This window comes from Clupea harengus, chromosome 7, assembly GCF_900700415.2.
Source record: "Clupea harengus chromosome 7, Ch_v2.0.2, whole genome shotgun sequence".
NCBI classification, from domain to species: Eukaryota; Metazoa; Chordata; class Actinopteri; order Clupeiformes; family Clupeidae; genus Clupea; species Clupea harengus.
Window position 1 is genome coordinate 27,887,798 of NC_045158.1, and position 14,086 is coordinate 27,901,883.

The following is a 14,086-nucleotide window of genomic DNA, read 5'->3' on the forward strand; positions in this document are numbered from 1 at the left end:
GTGATGTTAATGTCCCGTCTCTTGTTACCCACGCCATAGAACATGCTGCAGGCACGTGGCAACATCCTTCCATCCATCAGCCCCTGCATAGTTAGCTGACTCAACAGTAATGAGAATGTGCTTACTACTAGTGATTTTATTCAGGTATGTCCTATCTAAAGAAACGCAGGGATTAGGCTCAGACATGCCTGCTTTCGATCTGCTCGGGTGAGGATGCCTTGCAGACATCCAGCCGTCCACACAAGGTATTTGACACTGTGTTGATTTTTTTGGGAAAACACAAAACACATACAAATCACTGGATTAAACTCATATAACCTCCACTGACCTCAACTATGTTGCTTGTTATGTTGCTGCCCTTTTCAGGAAATCACAGTCGTTTGGCTTCCATTACATTACGTAGCACTCAGAGATTTTTAAAGGTGATTTGATGTTTTCCTCCAAGGCCGTTTGATTGAACAACTTAAACTGAAAAAGGAAAATGATAATAATTTTAATTTACACAATGGTCACATTTATTTAAATTAATGAAATGACCTTGAGAAGACCAAAACAGCGGGTGGACAACCATTTTAACAACATGAACAGACAACAGCAGTAAGAGAGAGCTGACAGAGGGGTTTGGAGGGAGGTGTCATAGGGTTGGAGCAGCTGCTCTAAAAGCGTTGACAGCCCCACTGCGAAGAGCCCGAAACAGTAGTTTAGAAAGACCCAAAGACCAGGAAAAATGGGACTGAAATAAGTAAAAGCCTTGACAGACCCACTGCGAAAAGAACAGCAGTTTAGAAAGACCCAGAGAATGGGAATGAAATAAGTAAAAGCCTTGACAGCCCCACTGCGAAAAGAACAGCAGTTTAGAAAGACCCAACGACCAGGAGAATGGGACTAAAGAAAGTTAGTGATGCACAGAAAGGCAAGGCTTTGATGGGTTTCGGTGGTGATATGAAACATGCAACTACCTAATATGGCACCTTAAGGGTTGGTACATTTCATACACAGCAGTTTGGGTCAATAATAATGTTATAAAGCATCTACAATGTAAAAATGGGAAGGTATCACTACTAAACATAAAAAAAAATGTTAATTATGTCCCATTTAAAAGTCTAAACATTTGCCTCATAATAATTTGTGACAATCTAACAAAGGTCTCATTTTATTTTACAAGCGTATATTTTATGACACAGTTATCTAAACTACTATGTGCAACTTTTTTCTGTGCGTACTATGTGGATGAAGGACACAACTCTGCATTTGCAGTTTGGCTGCCCCACTATGTTCATCAGGCACCTCTACTTTTGACTACTGTTTTTTTTTCTTTTATTGATCAATAAGCAAAACATGGCTTAATCATGTTTCACCATTATCAAGCAAAGTATGAAATTTAAGTTAAGGTAGCTTAGTGCTGGCTACTTATTTACAAATGTCAACTAGCAGGTAAGAGCCAATGCCTCCAGAGGCCATTCAAGAGTGTTATGACACAAGCTTCCACATTTCAGAGGAACTTCCACAGAGTCAGTAGACCTAGAAGCGCGTTGTGTTGCCCTTTGGTATGAAATGCGCCGTATAAATAAGTTTGATTTGATTTACAATGGGAGAGAGTGTCATGCTAGTTTAGCCTGGAGTGAGACAGGCACAGTTCCACTCTGGACTAGCTGGACTCGAGCATGGGAGACGGGCACGCTAGGAGGGAGGCTAAAACCTATGGGCGACGGGCATGCTAGGAGAAGGCTAAAACCTATGGGCGACGGGCATGCTAGGAGAAGGCTAAAACCTATGGGCGACGGGCATGCTAGGAGGGAGGCTAAAACCTATGGGAGACGGGCACGCTAGGAGGGAGGCTAAAACCTATGGGCGACGGGCACGCTAGGAGGGAGAGGGGCATGCTAGGAGCCAGACAGGCATGCTAGGAGGGACGGGCATGCTAGGCTAAGCACCCATGTGTGCTATTAGCTTTTGTGCTGCATCTCTAATGGCACCATAGCAGCTCTCTGCAGAGGCAGAGACAGCAGGATCATTACCCCTCCGAGGCATAGCGACTGGAAGATTCCTCTGGAATATATTCATGTTTGCTTTAGAACAAATTATGCATCACATATTAATACTAAATCTGGTGGTACTCCATTTTAATATTGAATCTAGTCCAACCATACTGAGCACATTTCATTTGGGTCAAAAGAAATGCTAACGGATATGTAATTGAAAATAATTTAGTAGCCTACAATATGCTTATCAAGGATCGCCGATGTGCAATGCAGTGGTTGCCCACTAGGGCTCCTCTGGAGGCTAGATGCTGTCTGCCAGAACCACTTAGTCCAAAGACTGACTAAATTGATCTCAATTCATTTTTTCAATATTTGTTTTATTTTTTGTTGAAATTTGCCTGCACTTCCCAGTGGTCCCCAACGTTCTTACAAAGAAAGTCATTCCTAAACCAACAACACAGTCCCGGGAGCATTAGTCGTCTGAGACAATATTCCAGTCTTACAGAGGAACACAAATCCTTAAGAGAAAGGGTCAGATGAGATCAGTGGTGTAGGGGGATGACACTATATTAAGATGGCCGCCATCTGTTTGTGCTAAGAAAGCTGGTTAAGTGCATCAAGTCCAAACTCAGGTGCTGGGATGTTGTTTCTATTGCAGGGATAGTTTCTGAGAAGTAGGCAGGAACATAGGTATCTCCCAAGTAACCAAGTAAGAGGAACAAAATAAAGGAACTTGGTGCATAGAAAATCATCTGGGAGTGTCTCTGGGAGAAGACAGGTGACAACATTTTCAGAGACTTGACAGAGTACCCAAACCAGAGAGGGCGGGATACAGTGTCCCAGACAAACAACAAAATCCTACAAGATTCCTGACCACTTAGTTTGAAGCACAACCAAGAAACTGTAGATACAGCATAGGCTATAAACAAAGCAGACTCTGTGGTCAGACCCTCCTGTTGGATAAACAGCAATTTGCTCACATTAGCTAACATTCGTCTTCGTTTGCTGCATACATGTAGACAAAGGATGACTATAAAGGTACTTAAAAATGGCAGCTCTCTGCACCACGCACCGTTCAATCACATAACCACTGTTGTAATAAACACGTCCGGTAAACTCATCAGTAAATCCACACCACTTACAAGACTTGACACCACGCTGCAATTACTGCTGCGCTCCATTGCTGCCTTGTTCATTTCAGTCATCCATCCTGCAGCATCCAATGGAAATGGTCACAGCAATGAAGTTACACATACGTATTTAAGATCCATGTCATTTAAAAGACAAAATGCTAAAATTGACTTCAATCTCGAGGAAACCTACATTTTCTTGAATTTGACCTTTAAAGGAACAGTTTGCATTTCTGGCGAAAGGTTGTCGAAATTTGAGATTAACAGCCAATCAAATCGCACCCTTCCCTTCCATGCTCCTGAATTAGTGTGCTGATATACTGGCTGAAATAGCGTGTGGTTCGGTCCAAGCCACTCTGTTTTTTTTGTGCCATTTACAGAGCCAGGACTCTGTGCAAACACCAGACTGTTTTTTTTTAGAGCGCACTCACAGAACGGACAGCTACAGGACCGTGAGGAACAATTTTGCTAGCAAATTATTTTGGGGGAAGAAAAAAATCAACAAATATTAAACAAATGAGATTTGGAAGAGAATCCCTTATCGTGTAAATGCGGTGCCAAGCACACCACCATCAGTTCAAGCCAAAAGAGGTGGCGGGATGAAAAGAGACTGGCAAACAAGCACCCTATCAAGAGTAGGTCTATCCCTTATAAAACAAACCATTTCAGTATCAATTTATGAAATAAATCTATTGGGCTTTAAGATGAGTAAATCTACTGTAGCTACGTATATGCTGGAAACGGTTGATGGTAAACAACTGAATGAGGGATCATCTTTAAATAGGTAAATAGGATGTTCCATGGTCTGGATTCATTCCGGAGGGAGACTGTGATGTAACTTTAGTGCTGTCAAGGCGTGATCATTTATGACTGTGCACAAGGTAAAGGTATTTAACAGATACTCATTTATGACTGTGCACAAGGTAGAGGTGAGGTATTTAACAGATACTTTTGTACCAAAGCGACTCCTGGTCAACTGCTTACAAAGTAAGGTGCTGTACCACCAAACCCCATACACACATTAAACTAACCCTAACCCTAACCCATACGCACATTAAACTGTTAGATGATTCTTTATATCTTATATAAATAATTTTTATATTCTGTTGTACTACACTGATTTGTATCATAAACATCTCCTTTATATTATGTTGTACTGCACTGATTTTTGATTCATTCCATTTGTGTTGTTATGATTAGCAGGCACGTGCACAGATAGACCCCTAGTGGTGCTCAAGCACCTGCCCTTTTGCCCTGGATGACAAAAAGTGGCCCCTTTTCCTGGAGCCAATTTTTTCTTCATTCATCAATATTTAAGAATAAAAATTACTCTCTCTGTCATCAATTCCCCCCAAATGCGTTTTGATATATGACGGGGCATTTATTTGAGTTCTTGTGAGAATTTCGCCCCGACATGCTCCGCGGCGCTCACAAGCCCCACCGCGCCCCTCCCTCCTCCTCCTCCACTTAGTGCTCATGCAGTGCTGAGCGCCAGGCCAAACGGCTGCAGCCTACTTCTTCTCTGACCCGCAGCATCAGACACACAGGTAATGACGGTGTTTGTGCAATCCCCCGACGTTGTTTGGTGATAAATTAACCACAACATTAGCGCCGCTGAAAACATTAGGTCGCAAGTGGTCCGACGTTTCCTAAAAAAATAAACAAACACAAAACTCACGAAATCCGTGATTTCAAAGCCTTGTCCAGCTGTTTACTGACGTTTGTCATGTTTAACGAATAGAGAGAGGGAGAGAGATACAGGCAGGCAGAGAATTTAAAGGCAGTTTTACGGTTCTACAAATTAGACAAGTTCACTAGTTTTGTTTCATTTAAAATCGTAATTATTGAAATTAAAGGTAGGTCTTAAGTTGAGCTACATGACAGTCTGGTGAGGTATATTGTGGTATATTATTAGTGTAATGCTGCTTATGCTTCAACTCAGTCAGAAAACAGTAAAAAAATGTGTGTGTAATGTGTTGTCAGCTTTACAGAGATAATGTAAGTCACTCTTGATCATTCATTATGCACACAATGATTTATCTCATTAACAAAATGTGCAGCATAATGCCAAGAAAAGAGAGACTCCAAAAGCAGAAGGACAGGGAACTGCAGCAAGCAGCTCAGGGTAGCAGCTCTCTTGTATCTTGGATCAGGCCATCAACTAGTAAAACAAATGAGGGAGAATCAGTAACCCTACCTGGTTCAGAGGAGCCCATCATGGATGAGGAAGGACAGACAGAGTGTAGGACTTTTCATTTTTGACAACAGAAAACACTTACTCAACCTTTAAATGGCCCGAAAACATTGTAGGCGATATTTAGATTATTGATGTCATTTTCCAGTGTCCTCTATCTTGGATCCATAAGACTGAAGACTGGTAATATTAACTATCTCTTCATGGTTGCTAAGGTAATGTCAACTAAGGAAATGTTAACATTGTAACTACTATTTCTGCTAAGATACTAGAATACCATCTCAAAGAGTACTGGACAGGTAAGATGGATCAACATTTCATATGCAAAATGTCATAAATAGTAATCTACATAGAAATACATGTAGAAAATAAAGAAACGGCACCAGCAATAGTGCTATGAACACTGCAGTGTGAACTGCAAGAACAGTGTTCATTCACACATTGGGCAGCTGTATATAAAATGGGTAGGAGTTATCTGCAGCGATTAGAAACTGTTTTAGAAACGAAAACTGAAAACGAATTTAGCTTTGCTTCTTTTTGCCCATGCATTTTGTTCTCTGACTACTTGACAGACCACATGGGCCCTGACCGCAGCTATGAGGTGGTAAGAAGAATTAGATTTAACATTAGTTCTCTTTGCATTTACAATTTTTACCAAACATTATATGCAAACATAAGGTGACATAACTGTTGATCTTAGGAGACTTCCCCTAGCCTAAATGACAGCTGCTGCAACGATGTGTTTGAGTGATGATTTCCTTTCATCCAGACTAACTATTGATAGATGAGTATTTATCTTATTGATTATTTGAAATGGGGAGGGACTGTCTGTCATGCTGCTGAACTCGGCAGAGGAGAGCGCTGACCTTGAAGTAGGCTGAGATAGTTGGTCTTGTAGTGTGCACTTGTAGTGTGCACTTGTCATTTAGCATTGTGCGAAGCTGCAGATATTCATTGTTTTCTCCTTCTGAGCCGTCTTTCTCTCAAAAGAAACAAAACAAAAAAGGTTTTAATCTCTACCCAGGTTATGGAGTGTTTTTGACAAATTACCGTATGCCTTTATGCAATATGCTGCACAGTGCAGTTACAGGAGAACGACGAGAGCATTATAATTCTAAAACCCACACCAACATTGTGAGGAAAATGTTCAAATCAAAAATACATCTGGTTTAGGTATTCTAACCTATGGACACTATTAACATTGGATACCAAAGCTTTACACTGTCAATAAAGAGACCAAATGTTATTTTATTACAAATTTCTGAAGGTTTCTTTACCATGAAAGTTTGCAGATAAGGCATGTAGATTCATTTTCTTCCGGTATCAAACACAAATCCAATGTTCAATAAGCCTGATATTTTAGGTAAGAATTACAGCCCAATTACAATTAATTTTTTTTTTTATTATTATCTTAAAGCTTATTTGCTTTTTAACAGCACTACCAACTCTGTATTTGGGTTATCATTGTTTAAAATGAAGAGCCATTGCCATTAAAATTGAACAGAAAAAAGCTGCACATAATATTTTAGACTATACTTCATATTTGCTAAAATTTCCCTCGGGATAAATAAAGTATCCATCTATCTTCTCCTTGTGGTGATCAGAATAGAGTCCCTCTTTTATATATTTATATATATATATATATATATATATATTCCTAATAGAGTCCCTCTTTTATATAAAAATGCAACCAATTAAAGATGTAAATCATATTTGTTTGGGTGATCCAGTGGATATCAGTTTATGTGGCCAGACTTTGGTCAGTTGATGCCTGACAGCTTTACATTGGTGACATGATGTAAACTTGTTCTCCAGTTTGAATTGGCTTCAATATTTTCCTACACCAGTAAAAGGTTAGCATCATTCCCAAGCTGATACCTGCATTAGCGTCACCACACACTGAACCTAAAAGGGCTATGTTGACATTTCCCAAACATCCCAGTCCATACAGGTGTCATGTGGTTTAGTTCCTGTGTCACCTAGAGTAGTGGAGTGAGGGACACGCCACTTTAAGTGTGTTTCCACGTTCCCTCTTAAAAAATACATACATTTTAAAAGGTTTTATTCACAATACTGTGAAGACATCCTTTTTCTTTTTTTTTAGAGATACCACATGTGTGTTGTACATACTTTTCTTTGATGAAGTACGTGGTGAAGCGATGATGTGCAAGATCACCTAACCTACACAAATCTTTTTGACATTGTTTATGACTTCTCATGAATTTATCATAAAGCCATTTAATGGGACTATGAATCTAGGTAATGTTTTAGTCATGAGAAAAACATCCAGCTGGTTGGATATCCGACTCCTCTCCCCCCACCCAACCCTTCTGATGTTCACAGTAAACCCTTTCTGCTGAAATATGCACTATTCCAGAGGGCTTCAACCTCTGACAGCTATGAAAAGCAATAATAGACGCGCTGTGGCAAGTCCTGAGAGCTGCCGTGAGATCAGAAGGGCGGGGCCATCTGCCTCCTCAGTCTAGCGCTCCTCCTACTCAAGTTCTTGCTCAGAACCTTGACAGGAGAATGATACAAAATTACGCAACAGGTTTTGCAAATGTTTTCTTCATGCAAATGCTTTTTTCCATCGTTTCACCAATGTTCAAAAACCTGGTGACCTTCTGGAAAGATGTGAGGTCCTAAATTGAAGAAAGGCTGTTCATCAAATGTCCATACAGGCTAAAGCAAAGGCTTAAAGATGTGGTTCCTAAATTGAAACAAGTCTGTTGTCATTACATTCCTATACAGGCTAAAGCAAACCCTTAAAGATGTGAGGTCCTAAATTGGAACAAGTCTGTTGTCATTAAAGGCTAAAGCAAACACTTAATAACCTTCACTAAGCCTCAGCCTGTCCTCTGTTCTGTAGGTAAAGGCACAAGACTCAGAAATCCGATGTTCAAACACAATGGCCTGTGACAAGCTGCCCTTTTCCGTCGCCGCTAACATCAGCGGCTCTGAGCACACAGCGTGTGTCCCAGCGCAGGGGAACATGAGGCAGAGTGACAGCAGACCCAAAGGCCCTCAGCGGCCCTCAGCGGCCCTCAGCGGCCCGGCCTGCCCCCGGTCTCCCAGGCACAAGCCTGACTCAGCATTTCTGCTCTAGTCCTTGCGCACAGGAAGTGATGAATAAAAAAGGGAGCTGCAGCTGTCCACAGCACTGCCCTGCAAAAGGTCAAAAGGTCAACACAGACAACTTAGATCAAAAGACCATAGATCTGTATCAGCCATTTTGGTTTGGCCGAGGGGGGGTTGTCAGTCCTCCGTGTGGGGGACCCCTATAGCGCCTGCCCCCCCCTTCTCTCTGCCCCCCCCCCCCCCCCCCCTTGAGTAATTACCCCAGGGCTGCTCAGTCTCATCCATTATTACTCTCAAGTCTTTTACCTGCTGTAAAACAGACCTTTCCGTTTCCCTAAAGACGCGACTGTTCATACATTTTGTTAAATTATTCAGATTGGTTAGAAAATACAGGTCTGGTTTATAAATGGGAGAAGTTTTTTTTTCTTTTTCTAAAAAAACAGTTTGTGTGTTTGACCAGATCCTGACAAAACAATATACGTTATAACAAGATGCTGCAGCATTGTGTGAGACCAGAAAAAGAAATGCTGGCAAAAAAAATGGGAGCAAGATAAAGACAAATCATGAATATTTGGGACTAACAATCTATCAAACTCACCCTATCAAAAATTTAGAGGCCAAAGGTGTCAGTTATATCATCATGGTCATTTGTTTTTAGATTCATCAGTTAAGTGGGTAAAGTAAGCGACAACCAATGGGAATGTAAGCTTTGCAAAAAGCAACGTTGGAGCCTATAATATTTTGATCCTGTTATGTATTATAATGCATTTTGCACTGGTCAAAAAGGAAATGTATTATTCCATCATCAGACAGCATCACAACTTTACTTTGGAAGCAGTTAGTTTAATAGCCAGTGCTCAAAAACTCTGAAAAACTCTGAAAAGGATCTGCGGAAAAACACAGTAAATAAAAAATCTTTCCTTCTGGATGATTCTATGACAGATTAGAAAAGAGGAGGGAGTGTGCTTTGCAAACAACCTTGCAGTGTTAGGACTGTGATTTCCTGAGAAGGAGGTTTTGTGAACTTGATCGAAGCTGACAGCTACAAAGACACACCTCTCTCTACAGAGGTCACAAGTCATAGCCTGGTTCTCCAAGGACGTCAACATCTGTCATTCAGGTCACTAGCTGTCCTAGAAACGCTAAATATCAAGCACCTCTGTAATCTTACATTTTTGTTTTTAACTGTTTTTATCATTGTAATTCCCCCAAACAAATCATTCTTGTCTGGTCATCCGGTGGAGGGTCCCAAGGTCAAGTCATGGCAACTTGTCATGGCAACTTGTCATGGCAACCTAATTGATGCGGCAGCCATATTGGACTTCATGAAAAATCCTACATTTGTTTCACAGGTCACAAATATTTTTCAATCTTCACAGATGATTTTCAGACCAAGCCTCATAAAAGTTATCAGATGGATTAAAAAAAAGAATTCAAAACCACTTGTCCGTTACAGCCGATCAAAATTTGTGGCAAAGCCACCAAACAGGGCGTGGGCTAGTATCTCGGCCAATCTTTGTTTTATGTTTGTCAGTTAACATAAAACTTGCTGAGCTCTTATGGCCATGCCCTTGACATAGGGACATCACGTTTCCATGACAACTGTGCCCTTCTAGACTGCTTGCCCCTTTCATCGCTGCTTGCAGCTATATTTGCGTTCGTTTTTGTGACTTTGTTAGCATACACTTTTTGACTGATGTTGTACAGACTCTGGTGTTGTTCCCACCGAGTATGTCTCCTCTCTTACCAAAACTGTGCCATGATGCCGTGTCTTGACTGACTGACTGACAACACGTCATCAAAGCCATGAGGCACAAGTATTCTAAAACCTTGCAACAGCGATTTGACACAACAAATCTTTTGCGACTGCATCAGACGGTTTGCAACAGCTTGCAATGATCAGTTCACACCCCTGCAACTCGTCTCTGCCACGTTCAGCCACAGTTTCATCTCATCACGAGTCTTCTGTGTGCCTTAAAATGCCATTTCCCCTTGAAAGTACATACCAGGCGGTGGCATGAAGCTCACTAGGGCAAGCCACTCTGGACTGGGCTGTGAGGGTGAGATGTCCCACGTTTACTGTGTCATTTAGTTTCCCTAAGAGACCTGGAGACAGGGCAGTTGGCTGCACTCTACCCTCAGCATCAGCGCCACTGAGCAGGTTTTGGTTAGTGTTCTGGGCAACAAAAGATTCAAATATCTCGTACGTTGCATATCATGCAAATGCATAACTTTGCACTGCGGATGATTATCTCTCTGTACATTGAGACTGAAAAGTGGAAGTTATTCCAAGAGACATAAAACAGACAGAAAAAGAGACGACATGAAACAGACGTGTATGGATAGATAGATTGTAAGGAGAGAGAGAGAGAGAGAGAGAGAGAGAGACAGACAGATAGACAGAGAGAGACAGACAGACAGACAGACAGACAGACAGACAGACAGACAGACAGACAGACAGAGAGAGAGAGAGAGAGAGAGAGAGAAGTGAAGCCTTCAGAGGCAGAGCCATCTAGCTTACCCATAATTCAATCTGCCCCCCTAATGAGTGCTGAGGCAAGTGGACACACTCACAGTGGACTTGACTCATTCATAATGCACTGTGTTCCTCTGAGTACCCTGCCTGTCCAGTCACCCACGCCACACTACTTGGGAGGCACCGTTCCTCCCTCCAAACGATTTATGAGGTGAAGGTTGCAGTCCAGGCAGAGGGCACTGTTAAGCGCCTTGAGACAATTTTATTGTTTTGGCGCTATTTGAATTGAATTGAATTGAATTGAATTGAATTGAATTCTTACATCCTCACAGTTCTGAGACAGTCCCAACCATCCCCATCAGTCGTCATGGAGATTATATGGAATGACATGTTATACCAGATTTCTCCAAGGCTTGTACACCACATGTTACACCAGATTTCTCCAAGGCTTGTACACCACATTTTTGACAAACCCGTGTTGTATCTTAACTTGATCACAAACAGACTACAGGATGTACACTACCAGCTGATCAAAATGCAAAAAGAATGAACATAGATAAATGCTTCTGCATGCAAGTTATGCTCAAAAGAAAGTTCTCAAATCAATTTAGAATGTCGTCATCCATTTCACAAAATGATGTTCCTCACCAATTTTTGCTGCTAAGGTGTTGTTATTGTTTACTGTACATTGTTTACTTTACAAATTGGCTGCATTTGGGTGCACATTCTGTGAAGTTATTTAGTCAAAGTTCAAAACCGATGCCTGGCCTTCTTGTGACCTGTAATTATCACACTATGCTAAACTATAGCCTAGTTCTTTATTATCACACTATGCTAAACTATAGCCTAGGTCTTTCTATTAATCAAAATAAAAGGGAAACAATAGATATACTGTTTCAGATTTAGCAGGCCAGTCATTTGGAAGCTTAATATGTAGTTTTCATGCCTGCCTACAGTCAGTCCTGCATTTTCCATGAGCGTTTTAGTTAAAGTCTACAATTAAACTAAATAGGATTCCAGTGCACGCTTAGTGATGAAATGGCATCGTCCCTGAGTAGAACACCAAATAATTTGCACATACATTAACATCTCCTGCAGTCCCTGCGTCTGGTTTGACAGAGTGTGGATCATTAGTCACTCTTATCAATTTTACAATTTAAATCAGAATCAGGTTTTATCAGAATCTGGTTTTATTGGCCAAGTAAGTTTGCACAAACAAGGAATTTGACTTGGTGAAGTAAAGTGGCTCTGTTTTGTTCATGCTACCCCTTAGATAGTTAGAGCATTGGTTTAACATCTTGTATTGGAGAGATGGTCTCTGACCTTTCCAAACTAACCATCAGGTCTGGTTCAGCCAGTGTTTCTCTAGCAGGTCAAGATGCTGGGTAAAACATTCTGTGGGTTAAAGCAACACCAGGCCATTTGAATAGAATGTAACCTGCACAGTACTGCACCGAACACCAACTCGCAACCTCAGGCTTGGTAGCTAGGCGGGTGTGCTAGCAAGGAGGCTTAAACTCGACCGACGCTAGCACCTCTCCAGCTACTGGTACACGAGTCCAGACCCTTACCCAGAAGCACTGCTTCACCATCGCGTAACAAACACTGGATAGAGATCGAGCCATGTCTCACCCCGTCCCCTTGAATTGTGTGTTCTGTATTGTGTCATAAACACTGGATGGTTCATCTCACCTTCTTACTCAAACAAATACACTTAATCCCATCATCATCATCACACACATTGTCCGCTACACACCATACCAAACAAATACACTTAATCCCATCATCATCACACACATTGTCCACTACACACCATACCAAACAAATACACTTAATCCCATCATCCTCATCACATATTGTCCTGTACACACCATACCAAACAAATACACTTAATCCCATCATCATCATCACACACATTGTCCTCTACACACCATACCAAACAAATACACTTAATCCCATCATCATCATCATCACACACATTGTCCTCTATACCATACCAAACATTTAGCCAAAAGTTCCAATCATACCAACTCGAAAATGATGTTTTGGCCCTGTGAGTCAAATAGGGTGTACGTTAGTCTAAGTGGGCAGCCTCTGCCCAGTCTCATTAATCCAGAGGTCTGAGAGCCGATAGTACCACTCTGTTGTCCCCCTGAGAACCTAAACCTGCCCCATAAACAAGAAAAAAACACATAGCACTCTGTCACACCGTGGCCCATCGGGAATGCTAATTAATTAAAGGGCTACAATGTATGGTGTATTTTTCCAGCTATTTTAAAACTGCACAGCGAAGCACTCGCCTGCGTAGTGTCTATCTTTAGCAGCCCTCTCTGTTTGTTTAGATAGGGAGAAAGAGAACCGTTCCAAACATGGCCGAGGATATTCGCGGATGGAACCAAAGAATAGATTCGTGGATTGAAGGGTTCTTTACAGTCGACACCCCACTGTCCAATACTGCTCAAATATCCTAGGATGGGGTGGGGGGGTGGGGGGGGTGCAGACAGAGACAGGGGGATGGAGAGACGAAGAGGGGCAGACAGAGACATCGAAAGAGGGATGTAGACCGCCAGGCAGCCCATGGGTTAGGGACGGGCGGGAGAAGAACGACTGAGCCAGAGATGTAGACCGCACGCCATGGGTTAGGAAGAACGACTGAGCCAGAGATGTAGACCGCACGCCATGGGTTAGGAAGAACGACTGAGCCAGAGATGTAGACCGCACGCCATGGGTTAGGAAGAACGACTGAGCCAGAGATGTAGACCGCACGCCATGGGTTAGGGACGGGCTGGGGAAGAACGACTGAGCCAGAGATGTAGACCGCACGCCATGGGTTAGGGACGGGCTGGGGAAGAACGACTGAGCCAGAGATGTAGACCGCACGCCATGGGTTAGGGACGGGCTGGGGAAGAACGACTGAGCCAGAGATGTAGACCGCACGCCATGGGTTAGGGACGGGCTGGGGAAGAACGACTGAGCCAGAGATGTAGACCGCACGCCATGGGTTAGGGACGGGCTGGGGAAGAACGACTGAGCCAGAGATGTAGACCGCAGGCCATGGGTTAGGGACGGGCTGGGGAAGAACGACTGAGCCAGAGATGTAGACCGCAGGCCATGGGTTAGGGACGGGCTGGGGAAGAACGACTGAGCCAGAGATGTAGACCGCAGGCCATGGGTTAGGAAGAACGACTGAGCCAGAGATGTAGACCGCACGCCATGGGTTAGGGAT